The sequence below is a fragment of the Oncorhynchus nerka genome, linkage group LG12, assembly GCF_034236695.1.
Source record: "Oncorhynchus nerka isolate Pitt River linkage group LG12, Oner_Uvic_2.0, whole genome shotgun sequence".
Lineage (NCBI taxonomy): Eukaryota > Metazoa > Chordata > Actinopteri > Salmoniformes > Salmonidae > Oncorhynchus > Oncorhynchus nerka.
Genome location: NC_088407.1, coordinates 48,134,998 through 48,146,158, shown reverse-complemented (window position 1 = coordinate 48,146,158; position 11,161 = coordinate 48,134,998). Strand labels below are relative to the sequence as shown.

At 42.9% G+C, this 11,161-nt stretch overlaps 1 protein-coding gene across 1 annotated transcript in view; it reads right to left on the bottom strand.

Moving 5' to 3' along the window:
* Positions 1-2,570: 2,570 nt before the first annotated feature.
* LOC115138295 (leucine zipper protein 1-like) overlaps positions 2,571-11,161 on the bottom strand; it is an 83,158-nt gene continuing 74,567 nt past the window's right edge. Inside the window, exon 5 of the mRNA XM_029674994.2 lies at positions 2,571-11,157. The gene's annotated coding sequence lies outside the window, so the exon portion shown is untranslated. The remainder of the gene's footprint in view (positions 11,158-11,161) is intronic.

The window sequence follows — 11,161 nt, the reverse complement described above, 5'->3', positions numbered from 1 at the left end:
GTCAAGAGAACTAGTTTCTTATTGAACAAGTTCAGATGGTATCTGCATTGTTTCATTCCTAGTTAACACAATCCAGGTGGAGGAGACAATCTCTCCTTTCTCCTGAAGTGTACACTCGTTCACTACCCACAAATCTAAAAGCATTGGATTGTAGGCATGGGCTAGTGGGAGTTTCTGCCATATTTATACCAATCATTTCCTTTTAAATCAATATAGGGACGCGAACACGTGCAGACTTTGGGAGGAAGGAGAGATAATTGGGACTCCCCACTAGCCACACATCTCTGACCTGGGTGGCCACAGTGTTTTATGTAGTGTTGACTCCCTGTCCTCTTCCTGACCATTGGCCTGCTCCCTGGAGCGTGTGGTGGCTGCGACAGGCTTTGCCAGCTTACGCCATTGTAGGGGTCTGATGGACCAATGGAAAAATTGCACTGGGAAGTTTGGGAACATAGCTCAATGCCAATATCTCTATATTAGAGGGATTTTTTCCTGTGCATAGAACTGTGGACCACAGCGGTTTGACTTAACTATAGTAACTTTGGTTGGAACTGTATTGAAATAGCTCTCAAGGTTGGCACTGGGTTATTTCCATGTGTGGTTTACCATGGGGCTCAGGGTGGCTGGTGGGCTTTGTATTATCTATACACACACTGTTTCCATTGGAGTTCAGAACTTTCTTCTCCTATGGGCAGGTGTATGTCTTCCTGCTTGCGAGATATGTCACACAAAGCTTTGAAGGAGGCTGCCTTCAGCGTGTCTGAACAAATCTCCAACACCTGTGTGACTCACACAGCAGCCTGGAAATGTACCCAGACTCTTGTCACGTGACAGTTCCAAGAGTCAGCTAGAGGTATCAAACTCATTCCATGGGGGGCCTATTTTTTTTTCATTTGAATTAAGACCTCGACAACCATGTGAGGGTGGTTCCTTGCTAATTCAGTGACTGTAATTCCAAGTACATAGGAGTGAAAACCCGCAGACATTCGGACCTCCGTGGAATGAGTTTGACACGTGGCCTACACTATTAATACTCAAACCCAAGTCAGGATGATAGTAGAATTGATGGAAAAGCCTTAGATCACATTGTAGTAGATGCCAAAAGGCAGGTACTAACATGTTGCAAGAGTCATGTAAGCTTACGTTCATTTTAGTTCTGGAACCACTTGTAACACCAGTCACATCCGTATAACAACCTGTTTTAACAATTTAGCGATATTTACTAAATTAAACTGCCATGGTTTTCAAATTCAAAATTTGGTGGTTGAAATGGAGTTCTTTCTCCGTACCAACTTGCATAATTACCATTTTGTATAGTGATTTATTTGCATGCTTGACTTCACACATACTATTTAGGTCACCCATGCCAGTATACTCATAGGAAAACCTGCTCAGAAATTCACAAGTCCCTCCCTACGACATGACCTTTTGAGAAATGATGACCTCGAATGAGACCTTTTAACCCCTAGATCCATATCCATAAAGCATATAAGTAGGAGTGATCTAGGATCAGGTTGGCCTTTCAGATCCAAATTGATACGATTATATCGACAGGTGGGGTCCTGATCAGCAATCCTACTCAGATATTTTGCGGATACGGGTCTTGATTTAGGGCTAGATTCAATCCGTAGCACTAAAGATCCGCGCGATTGAAATTTAAAGGCAATGTTCCCTCGTTCGCTAAGACTGCATTTACTGTAAACACTTCATATGGCGTCTCAAAATGGAATTTACCTTTAAAAATTCAATCGCACCACGGATTGAATCGAGGCCTTAACCTACTCGGTGGTCCCCCGGAACCTTTTTTTGTTGTTGTATTGTGACCCACTTTTTTCCATGGCTTAATTCACACTCAGGTTATACAATGGTTTAGATTTTTTGTTGTGTGCAGACAAACTCATAAGAAATATCCATGCTATCACAACTTGTGTCAAATGCACTCATTTGGATAGCCCAGATTGCGCATACTATCACATTTGTTGATAAGCAACTGCTGGTTAGGGTTAAGTTCATGGTTAGGACACGATTAAAGGGGAGTAGAGAGTTGAAATGTTACTGACAGTCCATCTGTAGATGCGCTGCATACCATTCAAATAAAGTGCCACCCATTAGTCTGAGCTAGGCCAACCCATCAAGTTTGCAGCCGACGTGACTGAGCCAAGACACCAGCCCCACTATAACCCTGTCACTAGACCTTCTTGATGCAAGACCGTCGGGGAACAATTCTAGCCTTCTCACAGCCAGGCAGTGCTGTTTAATAGCAAGGTGAGTGTGCTGACTGGGCATTCCACAAGGGTTTGTGGTTTCCACGTCGTCAAAAGCCTCTCTTTAGCCAAATCTCAATTGCAGGTGATATAAAAGCAATGGAATTGCTGCTCTCGCCCAAAACACACTCGCGTGCAGTGCACTCGCACGTGCTAGGGAGTGGCGCTGTCAAATCCAAGCATGCAGAGGCCTTGAAACAAAAATTTAAAAACCTAAAAACACTGTCGAGTGGACTTTTACACTTTCCCGTAACACAGAGGCATACACAGTACAGGTGCAAAGTATAGTCGACACAGACACAAAAACAAGGTTACAAACAAGTTGCTTTTTTTATTTGATTGGAATACATAGTCCGCTGTACAGTTGGCAGCTTTGAGAGACCTACATGCAGGAGTGCGGGAAGGTTAAACATGCACAAATGTATTATTACTCGAGGACAGAAAAGCATCCCGCACCGTTTTGCTGTGTATTACCGGCACAGAAAAGCTTGGCGCAGCGACGCCCAGAATAACCTTTTTGATCTGATTTCATAACGTACATTTCTCTTTTCGTTACAATGTTCAGTCCCCCCCCCCCATTTCAGAAGCATTTCTATCCATCTATAAACACACTGCAATATAAAAACATGACTTCCAACCCCCCCTAGTTGATTTTACAGGCCAAATTCCCCTGTGTGTGTGGGAGTGGGTGTGTGTTGGAGAATCTCCAGTTCTTCATAAGTATGTGTGTGTGTCTTGAGGCCTAAACATCTTTTTCTTTGGCAGCATTTGCAAACAGCACACAAGATGAACAAACCCTGAATTTATGGGGGGGGCAGAGTAGCAAAAAACCTGGACCGACTGAATGATTCCTGAACCGCTAATAAAACAGGACGCCACATGGCAAATGACTTAAGACTGTTGACTCCTAGCAGACCCACTCCTGATAAAATGTACATTACTCTCATTCTTCAATGACTATGACACAAGGCTGGCTTCTGACATGTCTCTCTCCTCTTGCCATCTCATAGCTCAAGGTCATGAGACATCTTTCGCACTAAAACAAAAAGGGGAAAGTACTCTCCAGGAATGCATTAATGAGAAAGATGCATACAGTATCTAGCAAAAATGAAATCGTTACAATCAAAGAGGACAAATACTAAATATATTTCAATAAGGCCCACTTTACAAAATTACAAGATTTTCTTAAATAAAATCTCTGATACAGCTTCCAAAATAAGACATCTTTTGTTTTACAAAACGGACACAAAAATACATGGGCGGAAAACAAAAGAAAAACCCTCAAATTGAATATTTCCCCTTATTTCAGCACAAATAGTCGAAGAGACCAGGGTATCCATCTTGGAAAACACTGGCGCTGCCTCACGGACTGTAAAATGGAAACACTGTGGAATGATTTTGGCACAATGTTAGAAGGCAAAGACACGGATGTGATCGAGTGCCATGCCTCACGAAATCATCACAATTGTTTTTTTTTTTAAATATGAAGGACTCCATAATAATTTGTACAATAACAGTCTACAACTCCTCACGCTATCGGACGAGTTGTTGCTTTCAATCAATTTCAATTTGGCCGGTGCAAAAAAAAAAAAAAAACACACACACACACCCTTTGATGACCATACATTCAGCAAAGAAAAATAATCACAAAGAGTGGAATAAAATTGTCAGGGACACACGCAAAAGTGACTTTTGACAAAAGGGGGCTTACTTATGTAGGGTCTTAAGTTAAGTGCTGGTTAAGTGCAGATTACCGTTTCTGAAGTCCATTGACACCATGAACCCTCCAATTACAAAGGAGGCCTTTGAGGACCAATGCCAACTCATTCCAAAGAGCCATTTCCGGTCTCTTAGCCTCCCTCCGTTAAGTACATTCTCCGCTACTTTGTAAGAGAGGAAAAAACAATGACGTGTAAAATAACAGATGTTTATACACCAGAAGTTACAGAATGAGGAGAGTTAACCGTTCTGTTCTCATTTCAAAATGGTGGGAGGTTCTTCCTGTCTAAACCTAGTCTTTCTCCTATCATACCTAATCGGACAATCTCCATACAGCAGACAAAATATCTGTGATACTCACTATACCCAAACAGAGACATTTGGAGACTTCAGAACCATTGCCCTTTTGAAATCCTGCAATGCCTTATTTTCAATTCCAGCTGCGTGTGGAGCCTGGAAAGACTCCAAAACATTTGTTAATACCCAGTTTACACTTGAGGACGTTCTGTGGTAAGGGGTCCTGATGACACATCCTCTTCCCCAAATCAGAGCTCCTCAACGCACATCCATTCCTCTTGCTAACCCTTAGATGGGCATAGCGAGGCCAGTCAGCAGTGGAAGTTATGGTAACGTTACAGTGAAGTGTTCATGTACACAGGGGCCATGTAGGGGGGGGGGGGGGAGTTTTAGCCTTGCCCTTTAAAAACTTCTTTCTTTGAAGCCCATCCCCGGGACGACCCTTGGAGAGCACATTAAACCTATGGTTTCCGACAGCTGCTGTCATCCTGGGGACCCCCCCCCTCCCCTCAGAGTGTCGGGGGGCAGGGGATACTGTATGGCGGGGGAAGGGGTGCTGGCCTTGCATCATAGGATTAATGATATGATGATACCCGACCCAGGGCGACGTACGTCTATGACCGTTGATGTGCACGTGTTCTGGGCTCAACTTTGACACGGAGCTCCGAAATCCGTACCTTCTTAAAAAGGAGCTCAAGCTCAATTTAACCTACGGTACTATCAAAATATCCCCAGTGAGTGATTTGCATCGAGAGTCTGCACAGACACTTTAATATGAGCATTATACATAAATCCCTTGGCTATGATGGACAACAACCACTAGCATGTGGATTTTGGCACATCAGAGCGGGCCAGTTTTGACTGGACACCCATCGACTGCCTCTGTTTCGGGCTAGTGCTGGACGCTGCCAAATCGTCTCGATTTCCCCCCCAGTATTTATAACCCTCCAAAGTCAAAGGGAAAGACGCGATTAGCTCCAGCCTTGACCTTCGACCTTTCGGTTACCCGGGAGCTGTATATCAGTGTCTGCTGGCAAGCTTTGGCAGCCTGTAAAACGGCTCTCAGAACTAGCATTGCTTATCATGGGCGTTAAGAATCAAGGCATTCTTGAGGTAGGGGAAGGAGGAGAGAAAGGGGGGGAAACTGGAACCACTGTACTCTTCCCTTCTCAGAACCACTGTGCAGGACAGAAGTGACAAGGTCGGAAATACAGATTTGGAACGAGTGGCCGGCTGGCGGTCGTCATGCTGGTAACCGAGGAGGACTGGTCGCGGGGCCAAGTCGTCACGTAGCCCTTGGCACATCAGCCCAGGGCTTCTGAACAGCATCAAGCGGTGTGCGTTTGCACTAAACACATGTTCGCAGACGGGCCAGTAGCCGTGTAAGGGACCACATGGCAACACTAATGCTTTATGATGCTGAGCTGAGCTGAGCCGGAGCCCTTCTAACAGGCGAATCGAAAGGGCAGAACATTTTGGGCAGCGAACATTTGTTTATGGGTCCCAAAACAAAACTTTTCAATTCAAAAGATTGGAAGTTCTTGGTATTTTCTGGAAAATGTTCTTCTATAAAATATTCTCTCCAAATGTAAAAATCTTTGCAAATGTGTAATGAGCATTCATTATACTTGTCCACACAATAACCAGTAGACAAACCTTGACTAAAACTTCCTCTCATAATTCTAGAACAGGATTATCACACACACAGCATTGACAGTAAGTGGAGGAGGAATAATTATTTAAAAAGGTAAACACGTAAATTGCTAGATAGCAGGAGGGTAATTGCACCTCCAATTTCCACAGGGTTAGAGGAATACAAGGTGGTGATTTCAGGGTCGGGGGTCATTATTTTTGTATTCTGTGTGATGACTTCTTCCATTTCCCATTCTCAATACGCTATGAAATCTAAAAAGGCCTGTAAATGATAGGTCCCCATCACCAAACTGCAAAGTTCACAATGAAAAATAGGTATATGCATTTTGTAGTAAATAATTAATAAATATGAAAGCTACAGTGAAAATGCTGGTTGGCTGGTACTATACAGGTAAAGCTAAACTACAACAACTGACCGGTATCATGGGGAAACTCCTACCTCTCTGGTCAATCTCGCATAAGAAACTTGAGATCTGACTGGTGAGACCTCTAAGAGAACTAGTGAACAAGCTGGCCATAGAACGATACAAACCGTATTAACACCTGCATTACCCCATTCTGGATCCAACGTCCTAGTCATCGCATGCCGTAATAATACAGTGACTCTCCAATAGGATCTAAGGGGGGAGCCAACAAGCAAAGGTCATTCTCAGGTGCAGCTGCCATTCCTGAAGCGATATGGTACCCCTCCTACCAGAGTTTGTAGTTAGGAGTTTAGAGTTCACAGAGTATTGCCTGTATGAATATTGCAGTGTGTATATGTAAGAGTATATCAGACCTCAAAACTAGGCTGGTGGTGTTTCTATGGCACCTCCATGATTTCTAGGTTTCTGGCCAGAGTGACACCAAACCCTCCCTTATCCAACAACAAAAAGTCCAGTTTTAATATTAAAACAAAATACATTTCTATAGAAAAAAACAAAAAAACAAGTTGAGTTGAGACGATTCGCACTGCGAACCCAGTCGCGTACATTTGGACTGATTGTTCCTTGTGGATATTGGACAACACGAGCCCAATGCCTTGCTTCCTGTGCTGGATTGGCTGTTCACAGCAGCGCTGCAGAGTTTACAGCTAGATCCAGGTCAGCAGTTCCAGTCAGAGCCTCCATTCTGTGTCCAGTCCAGGGAGGGAGGTGTGCTGAAGCAAAGCACCCTAGGACTAGTAGTCCTCCTCCAGATGACTAATATTCAGTATATGCCCCCCCCCCCCCAAGCTAAAATACGTGCATTCAATAATTCATTGAGTGTAGACAAAAGGGGTGGACCTTCTTTTCGGCCATTTGTCCAAACAGACAATCCGGGGGGGGGATGGTGAGCAACAGGGAGTGAATGACTGAGAAACAAAATGAAGCACAATTTTGAAGGTTTGATCAAAGTCCTTGGCTACCAACTTCCGTAATGCTTAGGTACTGGTGTTGAAGATGATATGTTGTATGCAGCCTATAAGTAAATAAGAATGTGCATCTACGACAGGGTCCTTATCTTTGTTGTTCTTAAAGCAGAGGGCATGCAGGAGGCACACAACTTCAAAATGCTCCTCTTATACAGTACGTAGAAACATGCAAACCTCCGCAAAGCCCTTACATTCAAACCTCTTTTAGGCCGACATTATGCATTCCCTGGGACGATAGTCATGTTTTGTGGGTTAAAAATGGCTTTAGGTGTGCGTGTGTGTGTGCGCAAGGTGCAAAATAAAACCCTGCAAAAATGCTATGGTTGTCGGTAAAGAACGACCAATAGTCGGTCGGGACAATATTTTGTGCCGATATTAGCCTTTCCTATTCTATCGGCGCAGCCGGTTTCCCCTTTAAAGCCTCAGCGCACTTGCCTCTCGTGTGAAACTCCTGCAGCCGGCACCGCCCATTGCTAGTTAGCATGTCCTCAAGGAACCTCAAGACATGCTCATTTTAAAGCTGATTGTCACCAAAAATTGGGTTAATAATTCACTGCTAAATGGCTACATGAGTGACCAGTGGTTTCTTCTCTCGAACTGCCTGGCTACATGAGTCCTGAGTGGTGTATTTTCTCTTAAAAAGGTGCTACACCTCGAATTTCTCCCAAGTTGGAAGCTAGGTGAATTGTAACAGCACTCGGCCGCATTCAAAACAAATCTCCCCCTCCCCAGCATGCCATTTCCCTATAACAAGGTGGAGGCTCACACTTTACTTCTCACACCTTTAACTTTTGGTTTTCGTCCACCAGCTTCAAACAGCTGGAAAAAATATATTCTTTGTTTTTGAAAAGATATTTCACAGCGATTTAGATGGTACAATGATTCCCTACACCAGTGGTCACCAACCGGTCGATTGCGAGCGACTGGTTGATCTCCAAGCATTTCTAGTCAATCACCAAACATTTCTGTAAAAGAAACAATGATAAAGCCTTGCGTTCCTATTTGTATTTTTTTATTGGTTTCTCGCTGTTGACGGTAAGTTTACCTGATTCAGCAGCCCTAGCGATGGGAAGGCAAATTAATCCCATTTTGAACCACTTCATGTGTCTGAAAGTAGAACGCCGACCTACCCGGCAGGCCCAGAAAGAAATTCAAGTGCACCTATAGGCCTACCGATGTCCAATCAGATAGCTCAGATCACTGCACTGTTTCCCCGAGCAATAGACTGTAAAAAGAAGCAAAGTTGATACTGTGAGATTTCAAAAAAACATTTAAAACCATGGACTAGAGACTCAACAAATACATCAAAGAGTTTCTGTTTTTATGAGTAAGTTCATGTTTAAGTTGCTATTCAACACTGTCAACACACTGTTCAACACCTTTTATAAGCCATAAAATGCACTTTCTCCCTACTTCCACTCACGCTACAACCAGCACTGCTGCTGCAATAAATGAGTACAGCAAAGCTTGCATTGTTATTAGTAGTGGCTTGTCTTTCTTAATATCAAGGAATATTTCATTTTCTCTGGCAACGTGAAATAATATTGCATGAAGCAGAAATAATGCAGTGCGACTTGAGTTTCGCCATCAGATGGAAGACTGTGTCTCATTTTCACAGCAGAGGGAGGGAGAGCGAAGGGACGGTGAGTCGGGTGAGGGTCAACCTCACGGCTGCTCGCTCCCTCCTCAGACTGACCAATAGATCCAGGCAATCAGTCCAGTAAAAAAAAAAAAGTATGCTCACTCAGCCTCTCGAGTAATACGACAAATGATCTATTACCAGTGTGATCATATACCTATAATTCCAAAATGAGAAGAACAACATTGGCACGGCAATTCAAGAATAGTCCATATGCAGTGATAATGTATTGGGCCTATAGCCTACTGCACAAACCTCATTGCTACATAACCGTTTTTAATTGGTTAATGTTGCATAGGCGTACGTTTTTTTAAAGTCATAAGTCGCTCTGGATAAGAGCGTCTGCTAAATGACTTAAATGTAAATGTAAATATTTAAAAAAGAGCGGTAGATCGGTTGCATTTTTTACTCAAGGTGATCTCGACTCAGAAAAGGTTGGTGACCACTGCCCTACACTGTTAAGTGCTTGTTTTCGCACAAACTGAAATTGAGCGAACAGTGTAGAATTTTAACAACCAGTAAATGACGGAGCGACTTCTACATTGCCCGATTGACCCCTTTTCCACTAGATAACACAGACACAAAGTCAAAACAGCTTTTCCCATTTTGACAACAGATGCAGCTCTGGCGGGAGAAATCACTAGGCGAATATCACAGCCAATCACAACACTGGCGGATAAGTAATACTGTGAAACACTTTCATTCCACTCTATTATGAACATTTTCTGTAATTACATTGCAACAATTCAGAAAAATCCTATGGAGCACCTTTAAAGAGGCAGCGCACGTCTTTATAAAAGAAGACAATAGGCTACTTCTATTAACATTTTGTTGATCACTAGGCCTTAACAGGGTTTGGTAGACTACTTTCTAAATGGAATGTGTTACAGTTACCTGTCCAACATTGTAATCAGTAACAATATGATTACTTTTGGATTACTTCCCTCTTAAGAGGCATTCGAAGAAGACAAAAAGGATCCATCAAACACATTTGGTGTGTCATCATAGTGGTCTCTGACTTCTGGTCAGACTCCCTCAAGTGGAACAAACTTAACACTTGCACCTTTTTTCAATGATTCATTGAATGTCATTGAAAAAACAGAATGGTATCACTATGTATGTTTTTCCCACAAACATCATTTCTGAATTTAAAAGTAATCAAGTTTACTCCCCAACCCTGAGGCTAACATGGTCCCAAATGGAAGGAAAACAGATTGTCATCTGTAGACCCATAGATCATTGAAATGAGCCCAAATTAGTTCAAAAGCTGAATGCATACAGTCTTATTGGGTATGATTTGATCTGTATTGTGAGTATGCAAGCCTATGCCATCTTGATTTACCCAGTTTATCAAGAGATTAAGCCTTCAAAACTGATTACCATTATGTTATGTAGATAGATTTTTTTTATAAAGTACAATTGATTGTATAATTGATTTATGGCTGTCTCTGGGAATTTATCAAAATGCTAAAATTTAATTATATTAATTATCGGCATAAAACATTGTCCATCGGCCTCCTTGACCTCCAAAAATCAGTATCAGTATAGGCCCTTAAACCCATATTGGTCGTTCTCTTGTTGTCAGTATAAAGCAAATGCATGGTCTAAGCGCTCATCAAATTAAGTTTGAATAAATCAAAGATCAGAGTAGATTTATTTTTAATCCAAGTAATTCGCTCCCCGTTTCTGGTCACATGGGTCCATCCTTTGTGCAGCTCCGCTGGGAAGTTCCAAAGTGAGGTCTTGTAACGGTCCACTCCGAAAGACAACAAATCCTTCCTTCCTGTGTCTCTCCTCCCCCCCCCCACACACCTCTAGGCCCAGTCACCCAAGTGATCATCTCTCCCTTGTCGAGTCTGAGGAATACATTATAATACATCTGGTAGGAGAAGATGCGGAAGAGGATACATTCACTGGTGGTGAGGTCCACACCAGAGCGATACTGTATATGGGCATATTATAATACAACTGCTGTTGTGTCTGTGCAAATGGAAGGGTGTGGTTGAAGGTTTCAGAGGGCGGCAATCTTGTTTTTGCACTCTGAGAAGCATGGGTAGGTGCTGGACAGGGACTTGAGAGTTGTTATTCTTCTGTATGGCTGTGACTGCTGTTGCTCGGGGATTTAGATATGCTTGATACAGTACATTTCTCCTTGTTGAGGGGCTCCAAGCAGTTTGGGGGCATGGAGAGCTCTGG